Raw genomic sequence first — 20,953 nt, forward strand, 5'->3', positions numbered from 1 at the left:
GTTTCTTGAAATTAAGAATAATTATTTGAATTACCAAGTTTTTTGACAACCACGATATTATTTCAAAAATGTGCACATTGCTTCGATTTGTGAATAAATTTAGAAAAAAGAAACATTTTCATGCATTTGTGAACAAACTTTTAAAATCATGCGATGAGATGTGAACAAAATGTGGTCATCGTCATTGGACATTATGATTTTTTTTCTCTTGTTGCAAAGCACGGGCCCTTTTGCTAGTAGATATCAAATGGGCAGTTTTTAATAAGCTCGTAACAAATGCAAGTGAATCCGCAGGATATTTGATACAATTAAATAAGGAAATAAGTAGTCACATTTGGTAGGAATTAGCTATGTACACAAAACTAGTCAAGAGGGAAGAAAGTTTCATCCTGTACTTAGTTCAACCATTAAAGGGTCATTTGTAGTTTTTACTCCCTGTTTCCTATTGTTGGCCATAGCCTAGTAGCTGGCAGTTAATAAAATTACCTGATTTTCCCCTTGATTCTTTTTTGCTTTAAGTTCCCTTTTGTGCATTTGTTTTTCTATGCACAACACATGAATGCATTCTCTAACGAGCGTGGATTTTTCATACCCTCATTTGGCTACACCTTCTATCTAGATCATTCAGTTTGCATCATGATTAGAAATTTCTTTTTTCTGGTTTCTTTCAAACAAGAGAGCATTTGACCTTGAAACTTTGCAGGTCAACTATACACAACTGCCACTCTTTGTATAAAATATTTCTTATTTTTTTATCCCACATAAAATTGTTAAATTTTGAATGAATTATACCATTTTTTTAAATTTCTGTTGCGCCAAAAAATCTGAAACATTTCTTCACATGGTAGTACTTGTGTGATGTTTTATTTGCAAAGTTTTGAGTTCTTTTTTTTAGAAACAAAAATGAGAAGTTTGTCCGCATGAACTTTGATGCAAAAATGGACGATCAGATAGATAGAAGGTGTATTGGTATGGTAGTACGATCACAACTTGCCCTAGTCTACACTCTATACTGGGCTTTGTTGATCTGGAACTTTTATATGTACAGTTCTTTGCTCAGCCACCTACAGAAGTAGGAAGCTTGACAAGTCTTGGGCCTGCTGAATCTTTTGAAATTTCCATCACAGTTCCATGAAATCGAGGTTTTGTAATAGTATTGAGCGAAGAAAAAACAAGTTACATACAGATACTTTGTGCTTTTCAAGTTTAGCCTTCTAAGAGCATCTACAGCTAATCTGGCCCCTTCAAACTTCCGTGGACACGCCCGGGCGCGTCCGCGGACAGTGACCGGTCACCCCTTAAATTTTCACTTACACAATCATGTATCTCATTTAGCAAACCTCAAATCCATACACCACATGCATTTAAACTATCTCTAGATGCAACGCAAATCAGTCGGCTACTACATCAACACATGTCATCGGACTACAAAAAAATTGACATGTTCTATGTACATTCATGAACAAAGATCATCCACGACTGCCCTTGTCATTGCCGGCGCCCTTGCCGTCTTTATCACAAAAGTAGCGCTCAAAAACGCAACATGGATCCAGCTGGATCTGCTCATCGCTAGAGCTGTCAGCCACGTCAATGTCCTCCTCCTCTTTGGGGGGGGAGGGGGAGGGGGGCAGTCCGACCATGGCACAACCATCCGATTTTGCTCTCGGATGAGGGCGCATTGTTCCTGCTCTGCCGCTTCTATAGGATGCATGCATGGACGGCTTCATCCTCCAAGGCAGTGCGGGATGTCGCACCCGCCGCCTCCACCTCCATCATGTCGGCAGCGAGGCGGACCTTGGCCACCTGCATCCTCTCCTTCGCACAAAGGGCACGTCGGTCCCTGTAGCCCTCATACACCATCGCATCGGAGATGGGGAGGCAGACGGACCTCGAGCCTCCAGGAGCACCAGTTGTGCCGACTCGATGGATTTCCGCCGGACCGATTCCGACATCGGTCGGGCGCACTCCTCTCGGGAGCGGCGGAGGGCCATGCAAACGAACATAGCCTTCCCCGCCCCATATGGGATGACGCCCTAGTCGATGGATCAAGAATGTTCAGAGTCAGATCCGCTGCCCGCCATGCCGGAGAAGGTTAGAGATCGCCAGAAGGGAGCTTGGCGGTCGAGTGGAGCGAAGTGAAGAGTGGCTACAGTTTGGTCTGGGGAGCCGATCAGGACGAGTATATGTTAGTCATGGTGGGCCATGTGGGCCGGATGCAACGTTGCGGTCACGCTCGGGCCTCCGCTCATCTACCCCAGATTTGGATGGATATGAGGGGTGCTAGTCAGCCCAGGCATAAGGGGCCGATATGAGGAGCCTGTCTGGGTGAGGGTTTCTTGACCTGCCAGTGACCGGGCCATCCACCCGGGCGTATAGGGGGGAAGGAGGTTAAGGCGCCCGATTATAGATGCTCTAACCACACCAATGTTCACTAGTCATGAAGGCCAAGTGAAAAAAAATCATTGGCGATCACTCTTGACAATTGATAGGCTGTGAACATAAGCAAGTGACTTCCTTATGGACAATGTTGCATTTCTCATTTCAAACTTCTAAATGTACCTTTACAATTATTTTAAATGCCTAACCCCTTGTACCATAGTTTTTCCCTTGAAAATGAGGTTAAAAACCCCGACGCCTACATCATTGTGATGCACACAATAATTCTGTTAAGGGGTGATTACACTTTTTTCCTTAGTTGTGACAGTCCATGGATTGTGTCCTTACTTTTCGGCTCTGCTCAGTTTTGCCCTTAGATTTGTCTCTGAGGTCGACTGAGTGCCCTTTGACCATTTGACAAATACATTGAAAATTCATATGAACTTCTAAAATGCAAATAGGATATCAAAATGTTCAGAAAAACATTACCTTTATGTGCATGTCATTTACAGAGAAAAACTGTATTGTTTAAGCAACCTAAGGTTATTAATGTTATTAACATTATTAAACATAAAAATGTATAAACAATACTTTTTCATGAATAAAAATTATAGGAAAATATAGGTGATGTTTTCTGAACATTTTGATATCTTACTTGCATTTCTCTAAGTTCATATCAACTTTTTATGAATTTTCAAAGTAATGGTCAAAGTAGTTTGAAAATTCATAAGAATTTGATATGAAATCGAAAAAATGCTAATAAGATACCAGGATGCTTAGAAAACATCACCTACATTTGCATGTGATTTTTATCAAGGAAAAAGTATTGTTTATACCTTTTTATTTTTAATAAAGTTAATAACATTAATAACCTCGGGTATTTAAACAATAATTTTTTCCTGAATGCAAATGGCATGCACATAAAGGTAATGCATTTCTGAACATTTTGGTATCTTATTTGCATTTTTATAAGTTCATATGAATTGGTTATTTATTTTCAAACTATTGGTCAAACACTCAAAGGGCACTTGGGCAACCTCAGAGACAAATCTTAGGGCAAAACTGAGCAAAGCCGAAAAGTAAGGGCAAGACCTATAGGGTGGTTCCGACCAAGGGCAAAAATGCATTTGTTCTTTCTTTTAATGATTGGGTAGAGTAAAGAACAGAGGCGATCAAGATCGAATCATTACAAGGTATGAAATTGACACCTATGACTAAATTGACTTTTTCCACATAACGCCTTCAAGAAGGGATAAACATCCTCAGGGCCATTACCGTCACGTCCGGCCAGAGAAAACGGACAATGATATTATCCTGGTCGCCAAGATTTTTTTTTTTTTTGAGAATCACCGGGGGGAGCTCCCCCACCTGAATATATTACTCAAAGGACTGCCAAGGCAGTAAGTACATCATTACATAGGCATGGTGCATCGTGCAGAAAGGTAGGAACGCCACGAGAAGACGTCCTCCTTGTCCTGTGGAAGCACAAGACGATGAGACCACAGGTCCAGTGCGGAAATAAGGTTTCTAAGAGTTATTACAGAACTTTGATCAATCGTCCTAAATACCATGTCATTGCGAGCAGACCAGATCATCCATAACAGGGCCAAGAGGACTGAAGGCCATGCGGAGGTAGGGAGGTGAGAGGGGATAGCTACATCCCAGAGGTATGTGGTGTCGTCAGACTGAGGCAGAAGGCCAAAGCGTTGCCAGATCCTGTTGGCGAGGGGGCATGAGATGAACAGGTGGTTGGAGTCTTCTGGCAGCCTCGCGCACCGAGGGCATATATCTGAGACGATTATATGTTTGTGTGCAAGGTTGCTTCTGGTGTTGAGGCAATCTTTGAAGAGCAGCCAAGAGAAGACTTTGAGCTTACGAGGAATTTTTGCGGACCAGATGAGCGGGGCATGATGATCGTGCTCTGGTTGTTCCATGAGGGCGGCGTATGCATGCTTGGTGGAGAAGGCAATGCCGTGTCGAAGGAACCGTTGGTCTTCCCTAGCCGAAGGCATGAAATCCTGCAAAACAGCCACAAGCGAGACAAGTTCTTGTTCTGCCGTAAGAGAGAGACGGTTACGGAGGTTAGCTTGAATACCGAAATGCAAAATGTTAGCCACTTTAACCAGCTGTAGATTGGAGTGGGAGAATAAGTGGGTGAAGGTAGTGGCTAAGGGTTGTGGAGTCAACCAGGTATCTAGCCAAAAGTAGGTGTGTGAGCCGCTGTTTGTCAACACAAAGGTTATATTTTGAAGGGAGGCGAGCTGTCGTGAAATTGTGCGGCAAAGGAAAGAGGTTTGCGGGGGTGGGAGACTAGAGCATTAGGGTGTTGGAGATCTAGCCATTCTAGCCAAGGGGTTTGAGTATTGAAGAGGGCTTTGGCAGTGAATTTCATGAGAAGGCAGTTGTTTTGTACATATAGGTTTTTTAGCCCCAAACCATAGTATTTTTTGGTAAGCAGACATTTTTCCATGCAATAAGACATTGAGCACCTGAGCAAGCGTCCTCTCCTGCCCAAAAAAATGCTCTCCTCAGCGAGTCCAGAGTTTTGATTGTTTTCTTTGGTATGCGGAATACAGACAAGAAATAAACAAGGATTGAGTCCAGGACAGAAGAGATGAGAATGAGCCGATCACCTTTATCCAGAAGCTTGGCACGCCAGCCAGAGAGTAGTTTCCTAGCTCGTTCTAGCAGAGGATTGAAGATATTAGTGAGGTGTCTGGTGGGGGCGAGAGGGAGACCTAGATAAGTTTGCAGGAAGGAGGCGCAAGAGCATCCCATGGCCAAGGCGATGTTATTAGACATGGTGTCGTCGGTGTGTAGGGTGGCTAGGGTAGTCTTAGCAAAGTTGATGGTGAGACCGGTGGCAAGTGCAAAGGTGGTTAGGATGTTTTTGAGGGTTGAGGCGGCAGCTACGATGAGCGTGTCATCGGCGTATTGGAGGACAGTGGGAGGCAGGTGGGAGAAGATGGGATGGTGGAGTGTAGGGTCTGAGTTTTGGAGGATGAGTTGTTGAAGGAGATCAGCGGCGATGAGAAAGAGGTAGGGAGAGACTGGGTCGCCCTGCCTCAAGCCATTTTGGCATTGGATCCATTTGCCCGGAACCCCGTTCAGAAGAATGGCCGTTTTGCCGGTGAGGAGGATGTTTTGGATCCACCGGCGGAAGGTGGAGGAGAAGCCCCGCACAGCCAGAATTTTTTGTAGAGAAGGCCATGCGACAGAGTCGAAAGCTTTTCGGAAGTCCAACTTGAATACCATGGTAGGTTTTTGCGAGAGTGGCAAGAGCTAACGAGATCGGCTGCGAAGACAAAGTTTTCAGCGATGTTTCTACCAGAAATGAAGCCGGTTTGATTGCCATGAACTAGCATAGGGATGAAAGGTTTTAGGCGAGAAGTGATAACTTTTGCAACAGCTTTGATCAGGAAATTTTGTAGCGAGATGGGCCTAAAGGCGTCAGGGGAGGTCGGTGCATCCTTCTTAGGGAGGAGAACAATGTGGGCACGGTTTAGACGTTCTGTGTCAGCGGTACCTTGGTGGAAATGTGAGAAGAAGGGCAGAATAAGGTGTTTTACTAATGGCCAGAATGATCTATAGAAAGTAGGCCCAAAGCCATCCGGACCCCAGGCTGGCTTGGGGGTTCATAGAGAAAAAAGCATGCTTAATTTCATGTTCGGAGAAGGGTGCATCGAGGGCGTGGAGTCCAGGCACTGTGTGAGGGTATATGGATTTTAGGTCAAAGGACCAGGTTGTCAGTCCTGGGGTGCCAATTGGAGACAAAGAAATCTCTCAGAATTTCCGCTTTCTGGGGGTGCGTAGAGTATTCGGATCCGTCGCGTGTGAGGGTGAAAATTTTGTTCTTACGCAGTCGTTGAGATGCTGATATGTGAAAGAACTTGGTGTTTTCTCCTCCGTGGATAGCGCGAGAGACTTTTGCACGCCAGCGCCAATACGTCATTTTCTCGTGGATGGCACGCTTGAGCAAGGACATGATGATTTTGCGGGTGAGCGACTCTGGCTGAGATAGGGTTCTAGTTTCTTCAATGAGGTCTAAGGCTGTGATTGTGGCTTGGCAGCGAGCCTCGCGAAGATGGGTGGGGATACGAGAGCGTGCCCAAGTCTTAAGACGGGCACGAGTTTTTTTGAGCGCAGAGACGAGGGAGGCAGTAGCATTGTTTGGCGATGAGGGCTGTGGAGTCCAGATTTAAGCAACAATGTTCTTGCAGGGCCAGGAGTTGGCCCAAGCCGCTTCAAATTTGAAGAAGCTGGATCTAGGGATGGAGGTGGTGACATGGATGAGGAGTGGAACGTGATCGGACATGAAGCGGGATCGAGAGGAAAGGGAAGTGTTGGGGAAAGTATCTGCCCATGCAAGGTTAAAGAAGACTCGGTCTAGCCGTTCTAGGGTGGGGGAGGCATGGTTGTTGGACCAAGTAAACCTACGATCGAGTAAGGGCAATTCGATGAGAGCTAGGTTATCTAAGGTTTGGTTGAACGCGTTGGCTTCGGCGGGGTGGAAGGCGTTGTTATTTTTCTCGGAGGGGAAACAGATAAGGTTGAAGTCGCCGGCGATGAGCCATGGGGTGTCATCTGGTTGTGCGATAGACGTGAGTTCGTCTAAGAATGCTAACTTGAGAGAGCGCGAAGAGGGAGCGTAGATGTTAGTAATGGCAATGTGGTGTGCGCAGGCAGTTGATTGGAGGATTAGTGTGGATGAAAAGGTTAAGTGGGAGAAGGACACAACTTGAAAGGAGGCAGAGTTGATGGCCGAGATGGTGCCACCCGCGGTTCCGACCGCTGGCAAGGAAAAAACGTGGTCGGTCTGGTGTGGTAGGAAGGATTTTATTTTGCTGTCGGAAAGAGAATCGAGTTTTGATTCTTGTAAGAGCGTGATTTGCGGTTTTGTTGTGATTAGTTCAGAAAGCACGTCAAAGCATTTATCGTTATCACCAAGTCCTCGTACATTCCAAGAGAAGATTAGAAAGGCGTCATTACTCATTGAGATCGATCAAGCACCAACAGACAACAACGTAGTACATCTGGCATACAGTCACAGCGGCTACAGGTGAGGACAAAAGTAGCATAGGAACATGCGACAGGGGAAACAAAAACCAAAAGAAACGCAATCTAACGGCGGCATGCAGAGAACGTAGGTGAGGCAGAGGTCGCGCCGTAACTCCAGGGTAGCGAGGACGGCTGATCATGGGGCGTCGTCGTCACCAGAGGCAACCTCCTCGGATCCAAGGATGTCATCCAGTTGCTCATCGTCAGTGCTGCAGAGCAGAGCAATGGCAGCAAGGTCTTCGGAGGAGGCAGGAGGGGCGTCGGGCTCGTGGAGGCGTGCCTCCTAGATAGCACGGCCAATGGCCGTGTCGACATCCGCAACGAAGAGGAGAGCGGCCTTGGCCTTGATGGCTTTAGCAAGCATGGGGGAGTAGGTGGCTTGCTTGCCAGCCAACCGCGCACTCCGCCGCAGCTTGTCCTTGGAGGCGGACTAATCGCGCTCTGTCTTGCGGCGTGCCTTGCGAATGGTGCACTCGTGGGTGTCCAGGTCCTGCAGGGGAAGGGCTGCGTCCAAGTGTACATCAGTCAGTGGTAGATCAGCAGAGGGTGAGAGATTAGATTGATTGAGCACCAGGAGGTAGATTGGTTACCAGCAGCACGGGAGGACTCGCCCGCAGTGAAAGTGAAGGACGTGTTGGGGAACGTAGCATAAATTCAAAATTTTCCTACGTATCACCAAGATCTATCTATGGAGAAACCAGCAACGAGGTGAAGGAGAGTGCATCTACATACCCTTGTAGATCGCGCGCGGAAGCGTTCAAGAGAACGGGGTTGATGGAGTCGTACTCGTCGTGATTCAAATCACCGATGATCCTAGCGCCGAACGGACGGCACCTCCGCGTTCAACACACGTACGGAACAGAGACGTCTCCCATGCCTTGATCCAGCAAGGAGGAGGGAGAGGTTGATGGAGATCCAGCAGCACGACGGCGTGGTGGAAGTAGCGGGATTCCAACAGGGCTTCGCAAAGCGCTGCGGGACGAGGTAGATGTGTCACGGGAGGGAGAGGGAGGCGCCAGGCCTTAGATTGGTTTGCTCCTCCTTTTCCCCACTATATATAGGGCCAAGGGAGAGGGGGAGGTGCAGCCCTTGCCCCTTCCTCCAAGGAAGGGTGCGGCCAAGGGTGGGGAGGAGTCCATCCTCCCCAAGGCACCTCGGAGGTGCCTTCCCCTTGTAGGACTCTCCCCTTTTTTTCTCTCTTGGCGCATGGGCCTCTTGGGGCTGGTGCCCTTGGCCCATATAGGCCAAGGCACACCCCCTACAGCCCATGTGGCCCCCCGGGGCAGGTGGCCCCACCCGGTGGGCCCCCGGGACCCTTCCGGTGGTCCCGGTACAATACCGATGACCCCGAAACTTGTCCCGATGGCCGAAATAGCACTTCCTATATATAATTCTTTACCTCCGGACCATTCCGGAACTCCTCGTGACGTCCGGGATCTCATCCGGGACTCCGAACAACTTTCGGGTTACCGCATACTAATATCTCTATAACCCTAGCGTCACCGAACCTTAAGTGTGTAGACCCTACGGGTTCGGGAGACATGCAGACATGACCGAGACGTTCTCCGGTCAATAACCAACAGCGGGATCTGGATACCCATGATGGCTCCCACATGTTCCACGATGATCTCATCCGATGAACCATTATGTCAAGGACTTAATCAATCCCGTATACAATTCCCTTTGTCCAGCGGTATTTGTACTTGCCCGAGATTCGATCGTCGGTATACCGATACCTTGTTCAATCTCGTTACCGGCAAGTCTCTTTACTCGTTTCGTAACACATCATCCCGTGATCAACTCCTTGGTCACATTGCGCATATGATGATGTCCTACCGAGTGGGCCCAGAGATACCTCTCCGCTTACACGGAGTGACAAATCCCAGTCTCGATTCGTGCCAACCCAACAGACACTTTCAGAGATACCTGTAATGCACCTTTATAGTCACCTAGTTACGTTGTGACGTTTGATACACCCAAAGCATTCCTACGGTATCCGGGAGTTGCACAATCTCATGGTCTAAGGAAATGATACTTGACATTTAGAAAAGCTATAGCATATGAACTACACGATCTAGTGCTATGCTTAGGATTGGGTCTTGTCCATCACATCATTCTCCTAATGATGTGATCCCGTTATCAACGACATTCAATGTCCATGGTCAAGAAACCGTAACCATCTATTGATCAACGAGCTAGTCAACTAGAGGCTTACTAGGGACATATTATGGTCTATGTATTCACACGTGTATTACGATTTCCGGATAATACAGTTATAGCATGAATAAAGACAATTATCATGAACAAGGAAATATAATAATAACTAATTTATTATTGCCTCTAGGGCATATTTCCAACAGTCTCCCACTTGCACTAGAGTCAATAATCTAGTTCACATCGTCATGTGATTAACACTCACAGGTCACATCGCCATGTGACTAACACCCAAGAGTTTACTAGAGTCAGTAGTCTAGTTCACATCACTATGTGATTAACACTCAGTGAGTTCTAGGTTTGATCATGTTGCTTGTGAGAGAGGTTTTAGTCAACGGGTCTGAACCTTTCAGATCCGTGTGTGCTTTACAAATCTCTATGTCATCTCCTAGATGTAGCTACCACGTTCTATTTGGAGCTAATCCAAATAACTGTTCTACTTGGAGCTATTCTAAATTGTTGCTCCATTATACGTATCCGGTATCTCTACTCAGAGCTATCCGGATAGGTGTTAAGCTTGCATCAACGTAACCCTTTACGACGAACTCTTTCAACCACCTCCATAACCGAGAAACTTCCTTAGTCCACTAGTCACTAAGGATAACTTTGACCGCTGTCCTGTGATCCATTCTTGAATCACTCTGGTACCCCTTGACTGACTCATGGCAAGGCACACTTCAGGTGCGGTACACAGCATAGCATACTGTAGAGCCTACGTCTTAAGCATAGGAGACGACCTTCGTCTTTTCTCTCTATTCTGCCGCGGTCGAGCTTTAAGTCTTAACTTCATACCTTACAACTCAGGCAAGAACTCCTTCTTTGACTGATCCATCTTGAACACCTTCAAGATCACGTCAAGGTATGTGCTCATTTGAAAGTACCATTAAGCGTTTTGATCTATCCTTATAGATCTTGATGCTCAATGTTCAAGTAGCTTAATCCAGGTTTTCCATTGAAAAACACTTTTCAAACAACCCTATATGCTTTCCAGAAATTCTACGTCATTTCTGATCAACAATGTGTCAACAACATATACTCATCAGAAATTCTATAGTGCTCCCACTCACTTCTTTGGAAATACCAGTTTCTCATAAACTTTGTATACACCCAAAATCTTTGATCATCTCATCAAAGCATACATTCCAACTCCGAGATGCTTACTCCAGTCCTCAGAAGGATTGCTGGGGCTTTGCATACTTATTAGCAACTTTCAGGATTGACAAAACCTTTCGGTTGTATCACATACAACCTTTCCTCAAGAAAATCGTCGAGGAAACAATGTTTTTGACATCCTATCTGCAAGATTTCATAAATAATGCAGTAATCGCTAATATAATTCCAACAGACTCTTAGCATCGCTACGAGTGAGAAAGTCTCACCGTAGTCAACTCCTTGAACTTGTCGGAAAACATCTTAACGACAAGTCGAGCTTTCTTAACGGTGATACTTACCATCATTGTCCGTCTTCCTTTTAAAATCCATCTGTACTCAATAGCATTACGACCATCGAGCCGTTCTGCCAAAGTCTACACTTTGTTTTCATACATGGATCCTCTCTCGGATTATATGGCCTCGAGCCATTTATCGGAATCCAGGCCCACCATCGCTTCTCCATAGCTCATAGGTTCATTGTTGTCTAGCAACATGACTTCCAAGACAGGGTTACGTACCACTCTGAAGTAGTACGCATCCTTGTCATCCTACGATGTTTGGTAGTGACTTGATCTGAAGTCTCATGATCAATATCATAAGCTTCCACTTCAATTGGTGTAGGTGCCACAGGAACAACTTCCTGTGCCCTGCCACACACTAGTTGAAGAGACGGTTCAATAACCTCATCAAGTCTCCACCATCCTCCCACTCAATTCTTTCGAGAGAAACTTTTCCTCGTGAAAGGACCCGATTCTAGAAACAATCCCTTATTGCTTTCGGATCTGAGACAGGAGGTATACCCAACTGTTTTGGGTGTCCTATGAAGATGCATTTATCCGCTTTGGGTTCGAGCTTATCAGCCTGAAACTTTTTCACATAAGCGTCGCAGCCCCAAACTTTTAAGAAATGACAGCTTAGGTTTCTCTAAACCATAGTTCATACGGTGTCATCTCATCGGAATTACGTGGTGCCCTATTTAAAGTGAATGTGGTTGTCTCTAATGCCTAACCCATAAACTATTGTGGTAATTCGATAAGAGACATCATGGTATGCATCATATCCAATAGGGTGCAGTTATGATGTTCGGACACACCATCACACTATGGTGTTCCAGGCTGTATTAGTTGTGAAACAATTTCCACAATGTCTTAATTCTGTGCCAAACTCGTAATTCAGATATTCATCTCTATGATCATATCATAGATATTTTTATCCTCTTATCACGACGATCTTTCAACTTCACACTGAAATTACTTGAACCTTTCAATAATTCAGACTCGTGATTCATCAAGTAAATATACTCAACATCTACTCAAATCATCTGTGAAGTAAGAACATAACGATATCCACTACATGCCTCAGCACTCATTGGACTGCACACATCAAAATGTATTACTTCCAACAAGTTGCTTTCTAGTTCCATTTTACTGAAACGAGGCTTTCAGTCATCTTGCCCATGTGGTATGATTTGCATGTCTCAAGTGATTCAAAATCAAGCGAGTACAAAACGGTCCATTTGCATGGAGTTTCTTCATGCATATATACCAATAGACATGGTTCGCATGTCTCAAACTTTTCAAAAATGAGTGAGTCCAAAGATCCATCAACATGGAGCTTCTTCATGCATTTTATACCGATATAACTTACGTGGCAGTGCCACAAGTAGGTGGTACTATCTTATATCTTTTGGCATGAACATGTGTATCACTACGATCGAGATTCAATAAACCATTCATTTTAGGTGTAAGACCATTGAAGGTATTATTCAAATAAACAGAGTAACCATTATTCTCCTTAAATGAATAACCGTATTGCGATAGACATAATCCAATCATGTCTATGCTCAACGCAAACACCAATCTCGATGGTAGAGGGAGCGTGCGATGCTTGATCATATCAACATTGAGAACACTTCCAACACATATCGTCAGCTCACCTTTAGCTAGTCTCCGTTTTATTCCATAGCTTTTATTTCGAGTTACTAACACTTAGCAACTGAACCGGTATCTAATACCTTGGTGCTACTAGGAGTACTAGTAAAGTACACATCAACACCATGTATATCCAATATACTTCTATCGACCTTGTCAGCCTTCTCATCTACCAAGTATCTAGGGTAATTCTGCTCCAGTGGCTGTTCCCTTTATTACAGAAGCACTTAGTCTCGGGTTTGGGTTCAACCTTGGGTTTCTTCACTAGAGCAGCAGCTGAATTGCCATTTTATGAAGTATCCCTTCGAGCCCTTGCCCTTCTTGAAACTAGTGGTTTCACCAACCATCAACAATTGATGCTCCTTCTTGATTTCTACTTTTGCGGTGTCAAACATCGCGAATATCTCAAGGATCATCATATATGTCCTCGATATATTATAGTTCATCACGAAGCTCTAGCAGCTTGGTGGTAATGACTTCGGAGAACCATCACTATCTCATCTGGAAGATCAACTCCCACTTGATTCAAATGATTGTTGTACTCAGACAATCTGAGCACAAGCTCAACAATTGAGCTTTTCTCCCTTAGTTTGTAGGCTAAGAAAATCGTCGGAGGTCTTATACCTCTTGACGTGGGCACGAGCCTAAAATTCCAATTTCAGCCCTCAAAACATCTCATATGTTTCGTGACGTTTCAAAACGTCTTTGGTGCCTCAACTCTAAACCGTTTAACTGAACTATCATGTAGTTATCAAAACGTGTATGTCAGATGTTCACAACATCCACAGACAACGTTCGAGGTTCAGCACACTGAGCGGTGCATTAAGGACATAAGCCTTCTAAGAAGCAATGAGGACAATCCTCAGTTTACGGACCTAGTCCGCATAATTGCTACTATCAACCTTCAACTAAATTTTCTCTAGGAACATAACTAAACAGTAGAACTATAGCGTGAGCTACGACATAATTTGCAAAATCCTTTTGACTATGTTCAGGATAATTAAGTTCATCTTATGAACTCCCACTTAGATTAGACATCCCTCTAGTCATCTAAGTATTACACGATCCGAGTCGACTAGCCCATGTCCGATTAACACGTGAGACGGACTAGTCAACGTCGGTGAACATCTTCATGTTGATCGTATCTTCTATACGACTCGTGTTCGACCTTTCGGTCTCTGTATTCCGAGGCCATGTCTTCACATGCTAGGCTCGTCAAGTTAACCCTAAGTGTTTTTGCATGTGTAAATCTTGCTTACACCCGTTGTATGTGAACGAAAGGATCTATCACACCTGATTAACACGTGATGCTTCGAAGCGACGAACTGTAGCAACGGTGCACAGTTAGGGGAGAACACTTCTTGAAATTTTAATGAGGGATCATCTTATTTACTACCGTCGTACTAAGTAAACAAGATGCATAACATGATAAACATCATATGCAATCAAATAGTGACATGATATGGCCAATATCATGTAGCTCCTTTGATCTCCATCTTGGGGCTCCATGATCATCTATTACAAGAACATGATTAATCTCATACATTACATATATCATTCATCACATCCTTTTGGCCATATCACATCACATAGCATACCCTGCAAAAACAAGTTAGACGTCCTCTAATTGTTGTTTGCATGTTTTACGTGGCTGCTATGGGTTTCTAGCAAGAACGTTTCTTACCTACGCAAAACCACAACGTGATATGCCAATTGCTATTTACCCTTCATAAGGACCCTTTTCATCGAATCCGATCCGACTAAAGTAGGAGAGACAGACACCCGCTAGCCACCTTATGCAACTAGTGCATGTTTGTCGGTGGAACCGGTCTCACGTAAGAGTACGTGTAAGGTTGGTCCGGGCCGCTTCATCCCACGATGCCGCCGAATCAAGATAAGACTAGTAACGGCAAGCACATTGAACAAAATCAACGCCCACAACTACTTTGTGTTCTACTCGTGCATAGAATCTACGCAATAGACCTAGCTCATGATGCCACTGTTGGGGAACGTAGCATAAATTCAAAATTTTCCTACGTATCACCAAGATCTATCTATGGAGAAACCAGAAACGAGGTGAAGGAGAGTGCATCTACATACCCTTGTAGATCGCGCGCGGAAGCGTTCAAGAGAACGGGGTTGATGGAGTCGTACTCGTCGTGATTCAAATCACCGATGATCCTAGCGCCGAACGGACGGCACCTCCACGTTCAACACACGTACGGAACGGAGACGTCTCCCATGCCTTGATCCGGCAAGGAGGAGGGAGAGGTTGATGGAGATCCAGCAGCACGACGGCGTGGTGGAAGTAGCGGGATTCCAACAGGGCTTCGCAAAGCGCTGCGGGACGAGGTAGATGTGTCACGGGAGGGAGAGGGAGGCGCCAGGCCTTAAATTGGTTTGCTCCTCCTTTTCCCCACTATATATAGGGCCAAGGGAGAGGGGGAGGCGCAGCCCTTGCCCCTTCCTCCAAGGAAGGGTGCGGCCAAGGGTGGGGAGGAGTCCATCCTCCCCAAGGCACCTCGGAGGTGCCTTCCCCTTGTAGGACTCTCCCCTTTTTTTCTCTCTTGGCGCATGGGCCTCTTGGGGCTGGTGCCCTTGGCCCATATAGGCCAAGGCACACCCCCTACAGCCCATGTGGCCCCCCGGGGCAGGTGGCCCCACCCGGTGGGCCCCCGGGACCCTTCCGGTGGTCCCGGTACAATACCGATGACCCCGAAACTTGTCCCGATGGCCGAAATAGCACTTCCTATATATAATTCTTTACCTCCGGACCATTCCGGAACTCCTCGTGACGTCCGGGATCTCATCCGGGACTCCGAACAACTTTCGGGTTACCGCATACTAATATCTCTATAACCCTAGCGTCACCGAACCTTAAGTGTGTAGACCCTACGGGTTCGGGAGACATGCAGACATGACCGAGACGTTCTCCGGTCAATAACCAACAGCGGGATCTGGATACCCATGATGGCTCCCACATGTTCCACGATGATCTCATCGGATGAACCACGATTTCAAGGACTTAATCAATCCCGTATACAATTCCCTTTGTCCAGCGGTATTTGTACTTGCCCGAGATTCGATCGTCGGTATACCGATACCTTGTTCAATCTCGTTACCGGCAAGTCTCTTTACTCGTTCCGTAACACATCATCCCGTGATCAACTCCTTGGTCACATTGCGCATATGATGATGTCCTACCGAGTGGGCCCAGAGATACCTCTCCGCTTACACGGAGTGACAAATCCCAGTCTCGATTCGTGCCAACCCAACAGACACTTTCAGAGATACCTGTAATGCACCTTTATAGTCACCTAGTTACGTTGTGACGTTTGATACACCCAAAGCATTCCTACGGTATCCGGGAGTTGCACAATCTCATGGTCTAAGGAAATGATACTTGACATTTAGAAAAGCTATAGCATATGAACTACACGATCTAGTGCTATGCTTAGGATTGGGTCTTGTCCATCACATCATTCTCCTAATGATGTGATCCCGTTATCAACGACATTCAATGTCCATGGTCAGGAAACCGTAACCATCTATTGATCAACGAGCTAGTCAACTAGAGGCTTACTAGGGACATATTATGGTCTATGTATTCACACGTGTATTACGATTTCCGGATAATACAGTTATAGCATGAATAAAGACAATTATCATGAACAAGGAAATATAATAATAACTAATTTATTATTGCCTCTAGGGCATATTTCCAACAGGACGGAGGCGCAACAGGAGCGTCTGCAGGAGCGGGGACCGCAGAGAACGCGGAGGCGCTAGACTGAACCAGCGGGCCGGCGTTCAAAGGAGCGACAGGCAGGTTAGTGGACGGGGTAGGTGGCACCACGACACCCATCTGGGCGACCGGGCGTATGACAGGTGGGGCAGGAGTGTCAGGAGGGGGTGCATGCACCACGTCCAGCGAGTCTGAAGCGGCATGCAGTAGCGGTGCATGCATGTCGTCCGAGGCAGCCGAATCGTCGTTGGAGATGATGAGAGGCTGGCGCTGGGCACCATGGAGGGTGGGAGGTGAGGCCAGTGCTGACTGGGTTGTGTCGGACTCATGAAGCTCGGAAGGGGAATGGGGTGCGACCGGCCTAGTGCCACCATAGGTGGGGTCGGCGCGCGACCCCGCACGTATCACGAAGACGACATGAGCAATGTGAGCAGGGGAGAGCGGCCGCGGAGAGGCGCGCTGCGAGGGAGGAGCGGAGTCATCGTCAGAGGAGCCATCACTGAACGGATTGGCGCCATCGCCGTGGTGCCAACGGGAGACCTCTACAACTTTGGCGATCTTCATCTCATTTATGGGTGGGATCTGAATGACAATGCCTGGAGGGGCTGGCTTGCCAGATTGTAAAAGGACGAGGGCACGGACCGACGTGTAGTCGATGCCATGGAGGAAGAAGTCATCAATGGCACACACGTCGCCAAGGAAAGTGAGGGCGAAGCGTATGCCATCTTCGTGCCATAACTCATGTGGAAACTCAGAGACTTCAACCTCAGCAAGATCAGTGTATATGGCAATGGAGCGGTCAACGTGCTCGACCGGCTCCATAGTGATGGAGTTTCCCTCGTATTCGATGGGGCTGTGGTTGAGCACGTCATTGCGTGCGGCTGGTGTGTGAAAGGTGAGGCAGGCGATCCCTCTCCAGGAGCCGCCTATGATAAAGGCAGGATTGCCGCAAGTGTGCTGGATGGCTCGACGGATGAGGGGAGTGGGGTTGGGGACTGGTGTGCGAAGGTGGACGAAAGCAAAGCGACGCGGGCAGTGGATGAGACAAGGGGGAACTGCGACGAGTGGCATGTCTCCATAGGGGGGCAGCAGCTCGGCCTCATGGGCCGGACGGGGCAGATCCACCTCGGTGTCAGTCTCTGAGACGTGAGACGAGGCTCTGGTGTACTGTGAGGCGAGGAAAACGTCGGCGAGCCGGTCCCTCAGCTCCTGTGTGTCGAAGGGCGGAGAGTGCGTGTGGTTGAAAGCTGGTGGGAGTGAGGTAGGCGTGGGTGGAGGTGCAGAGGATTGTGGTGGGGAGGGAGGTGGCGGAGCTGGAGGGGCGGGTCCGACCGGAGTGCCATGGAGGATGAACGGTGAGGGGACGCAGAGAGCGGGGAAGGGCTCGAAGAGGATGATGGGGACGTCACCGATCATGAGTGTGCTGGATGCGCGAGACGAGGAGCCGGCGGAGTCCATGCTGCGAGTGCAAAAGGCTGGATTAGGTTGAGAATGGAAAGCGTCAGGAAGGGGAGGGAAGATGGGCCAAATGCGCCTGTACCTGCAATCGCGGCTGCGGTGGCCGTTCCTCTAGCAGCGGGCATAGCGGACGGGGTCACGGCAACCTTCGACTAGGTGATCTAGAGCTAGGCAGCGGAAGTAGCGGTGCTTCCTTAGTGTGGGAGGAGAAGTGTGAGAGCGCCGATGCGGAGTGGGGAGACGGCGAGGGGTTATATAGAGAAGGGGGAGAGGGTGCGGGTGGCTGTGATTGAGGGGGGAGGAGAGAAGGGCATCTCTATACGAGCTCATCGGGTTGTGGTTGGAGTGCACGGGTGACATATCCGCCGTCAGGGCGTCTGGGTCCATTGCATGTGACAGGGAGCGAGGGGGCGACGGGCAGTGGCGTGGTGACCGAGCGGCCGTCGTAGGCTGGGCAGGGGGATGTAGGCTTGATCATGAGGTCTAGATGCTGGTCATGGGTGGCGGGAGGGGACTGTGGCGACGGGCAGGCGTGCGGGCTCGTCGGTTCCCAAGGCGAGAGTCGCTGCATATATGCTCATCGGGGACACGCGTGGGGCGACAGGGGGCGGCGCGGACGTGCCCGGATTAGACGCGGGGCGGGCAAGCAGCTCGTCCAAAATTGGCACAGACAGAGAGACAGAGAGAGGGTTCTGGGGGTTCGCACCAGCTCCATCCGCATGCGCCGAGGCAGGTGCAGCGTACGGATCTTTTGATAGATTTGGTGGGCAGGGGGCGCCGCACCACCATCATGATGCATGGGGTGGGCCAGCGGTGCATGCGCCGTAGGGGGGACGTGGTGCAAGCATGCGATCGCGGTGGGCTGCAGCGTCGTGCGGGTTTAGAGATGCCGACGCTCGAATGGGCCAAGAATGGATTCTGGTCGAGGGGGCAATGTAGGGTAAGCAAACTTAGTGTAATGATGGAGAAAATGACTGCAGTGAGCAACGGCTTGTTCGAGCTGGTCAAAGAGGAAGATCCGAAATCCTTCAAATTCTATGGACCCTAGGCTGAGGATTTGAATTTTAATTGATCGGGAGAGGACGCCAGACTTGTACACATGCTCATGAACTTTGACTGCTAGAAAATCTTGTTTGACCGAAAAGCAGTGGTTTAGGGCAGATTCTACTAATAGTTCATTAGGTCTAACCTTAGTAGGTAGGAAGGTGACCTAAAACAAATGCGTGTGATGGGCGTAATTTGCATGTGGTGTAAGCTGGCAAGAGCGAAGAACATTAAGCATGTGGTAGAAAAAGCTTATACCCGGCCGTTGACGACGCTCCTTCGAGAGAATAATAGTTGTGGACGCAGGTGGCAGCAGAGCAGGATCGGCTGCCGGCGGCGAGAATGACGTACGCCCGTTAGATGACGGCAAGGCCGTCCCCGGTGGTGAGCATGAAGCACGCCCCATAGGCACGGGCCAAGGGAAGCGAAGCAGGATGCCCAGCTTATGAAAGTCACCCATGGAAGTGATGAGCGCGGCAACGGCAGGCGAGGCCACTGTGAAGGAGAAGCAGGAATCTCCGTCATGCGTGACGTTGAATTGGTGGTGGGTGCCGCCGAATAGGCAAGCTAGGATGAGACCCATCGTGATGGCGTCAAGGGCGAATGGGAACTGAATGACGCGCGCATACATGCGGCATCCATGCGGTTGGTTTGGTGGACGCTGGGAGACGAGCGAGCGACATTGTGTCCAAGCTACGCTTTCAAAGTGAAGACTCAGATCCTCTGGAATTTGGAGCAGGTGAGTCAACGGCATGCATGTGGCAGTGTGGGGAGGAGAAGGTGGGATCGAAGGCAGAGTTCTCAAGAAAGAGAAGGAGTAAGCGCGGAAGCGAAGTGTGGATTGTGCGAGGATGATCTCTGCTATACGCGCAGAAGCCACATGGAAGCGATAAACGAGGGGAGAGCATTGGGCAACGAAGAAGTCAGCGGCAGCACCGCCAAGAACAGCCTGGAGCAGGGCGGCGACGATAGTGGCATCAAGGCGACGGTTGGAGTGGTGTTGATGTAGAGCGGCGAAGCGAGGTGGATGGCGGGGGTGGTGATGTTGAGGCGGAGGTAGTATGAGGCATCATCCTCGAACTCCAAGCCCATGGCATTGCCATAGTCCAGGAAGCAGCGGAGCGCAACCTGCCCGGCTTTTACATAAGGCGGGTCGAAAAATGGCGATGGTGGAGGAGCTACTGTTGGGAGGAGTTCGTCGCCAAGATCGGTCAATGAATATCATCACAACAACTAGACGACGTCTTCAACTGCTTAACGACGCAACTTGTCGTTGCTAGATGAGACCAATAAAAGTCAGGACGAGAGTTTTCACCTCTGTGCGTGAAGAGGTGTTCTAGTCAGAATCTTGATGATGGATCGTTCAATGGTCACTTCGGCTGGCACTTCACACAAGGGCCAAAAAGCACTAGTAGATTGGTGGTGCATCTTCTCGCCTTAGACCACCGCCAGGGCCGCCAGGTGGATGCCCATATCTCAGAGCAGGATTGGCCCCCGCCACTCCACATCGGTGTGGGTCACACTGTGGCATCCACCATACCACTGGAGTCGTTGTCATGGTGCTAGAAGCCGGCAGGAACCACTAATGCACCACTTGCTAATCAGCATCAGATCTGCCTCTGGCGCCTTGAACCTCCTCATGTGATTGTTGCTTCCCTCACACCAGACGAATAACCCCTCAGCGGAGACGAAGGACTTCCCGCCCCCACTTACACACACTTAATTTTTGCGATGTATTGCTCTGGACTAAAAACCACTTGATCAATCGAACATGATAGCATGAACCAATACCCGCAGCGGTCGCTTAATGCGATAAATAGACGCTGCAGTATTTATGCAGTTTGTATGCCGCACATCAGACCCACAAGAAAGGAGATGAGCTTCACAAAAGCAAGGGCTACGAACATGTTTCAGTTCAAAAAGAAGAAGAAAGGAGATGTTCTGTTATGTGCAATCTTCTGATGTACGTCATGTA

General features: G+C 48.1%; 1 pseudogene; it reads right to left on the reverse strand.

Annotated features, from left to right (window-relative positions):
- Window positions 1-18,814: 18,814 nt before the first annotated feature.
- LOC147964298 (uncharacterized) lies at window positions 18,815-20,187 on the reverse strand (annotated as a pseudogene).
- Between the last annotated feature and the right edge of the window lie 766 nt (window positions 20,188-20,953).

This window comes from Triticum urartu, chromosome 6A, assembly GCF_056163025.1.
Source record: "Triticum urartu cultivar PI428250 chromosome 6A, HENAU_Tu73, whole genome shotgun sequence".
Lineage (NCBI taxonomy): Eukaryota > Viridiplantae > Streptophyta > Magnoliopsida > Poales > Poaceae > Triticum > Triticum urartu.